This window comes from Bos indicus x Bos taurus, chromosome 23, assembly GCF_003369695.1.
Source record: "Bos indicus x Bos taurus breed Angus x Brahman F1 hybrid chromosome 23, Bos_hybrid_MaternalHap_v2.0, whole genome shotgun sequence".
NCBI classification, from domain to species: Eukaryota; Metazoa; Chordata; class Mammalia; order Artiodactyla; family Bovidae; genus Bos; species Bos indicus x Bos taurus.
In genome coordinates this window covers 31,172,568-31,173,873 of record NC_040098.1, presented here as the reverse complement: position 1 = coordinate 31,173,873, position 1,306 = coordinate 31,172,568, and the positions used below count along the sequence as shown (strand labels likewise).

The 1,306-nt window shown below is 40.6% G+C and overlaps 1 non-coding gene across 1 annotated transcript; it reads right to left on the bottom strand.

The window, feature by feature from the left end:
• Positions 1–738: 738 nt before the first annotated feature.
• On the bottom strand, positions 739–811 carry TRNAF-GAA. The gene has a single exon. It is a non-coding gene; the product is annotated as a tRNA-Phe (tRNA).
• Positions 812–1,306: the final 495 nt, after the last annotated feature.

The following is a 1,306-nucleotide window of genomic DNA, read 5'->3' as shown; positions in this document are numbered from 1 at the left end:
CATAAATACAGTATACTAACGCATATATATGGGATTTAGAAAGATGGTAACAATAACCCGGTGTACGAGACAGCAAAAGAGACACTGATGTATAGAACAGTCTTATGGACTCTGTGGGAGAGGGAGAGGGTGGGAAGATTTGGGAGAATGACACTGAAACATGTAAAATATCATGTAAGAAACGAGTTGCCAGTCCAGGTTCGATGCACGATACTGGATGCTTGGGGCTAGTGCACTGGGACGACCCAGAAGGATGGTATGGGGAGGGAGGAGGGAGGAGGGTTCAGGATGGGGAACACATGTATACCTGTGGTGGATTCATTTTGATATTTGGCAAAACTAATACAATTATGTAAAGTTTAAAAATAAAATAAAATTTAAAAAAATAAATAAATAAAATAATATTCTCCTTTAAAAAAAAAAAACTTTAAATAAAATACCTCAGTGGAATAGAAACCAAATGGGAGCGAAACACACACACACACACACACACACACTCTTTGCATTTGAGGGAGCGAAACACACACACACACACACACACACACACACACTCTTTGCATTTGAGGGAGCGAAACACACACACACACACACACACACTTTGATTGCATTTGAGGGAGCGAAACACACACACACACACACACACACACTCTTTGATTGCATTTGCGAAAAGCCGTAAACACCGTTGTCAGATACAGACATATCTAACGGGTTCGTAATTACACGAAAGTAAAACCAAGTTGCCGAAACCCGGGATCGAACCAGGGACCTTTAGATCTTCAGTCTAACGCTCTCCCAACTGAGCTATTTCGGCCACTTACGAAAAATGTACTTAGTTGTTTCCCCAAAATAGCAGAGTTTTCAGTCGTGAGGGCTAAATTTACCTCATTCGATATCGTCCATGCATTCGCGCCCATATATACTGGTTCCCCTGAAATCCATGTCTAAAAATAGGATCCAATTTTAGGAGACAGTGGATGGGTTGATAGAAAAGGAGGGAAGTAAAGGGAGAGAAAAAGATTAAAAACAAAAAGCTTCATATATTTCTGCTTGATCTCTTTCGGCTACTCCACTAATTCAAAGACTGCTCAGAAAACTGAGGGAATTCAGAATGAAATTATTGACTCATCTTTCAGTTCTTTTTCTGTCTTGCTCTTTAATGACAAGGCTAAAAGAGTGATTGGGCACGTTAATGTGGAGACCGACTTATTGCTTCGGATGGAAGAAATTCGGAAGGAGCCAATTCTTCTCTTTTATTTACTCTCTTTTCCTGGCTTTCCTTATGCTGACACGTGGCCAGTTAGTGCGG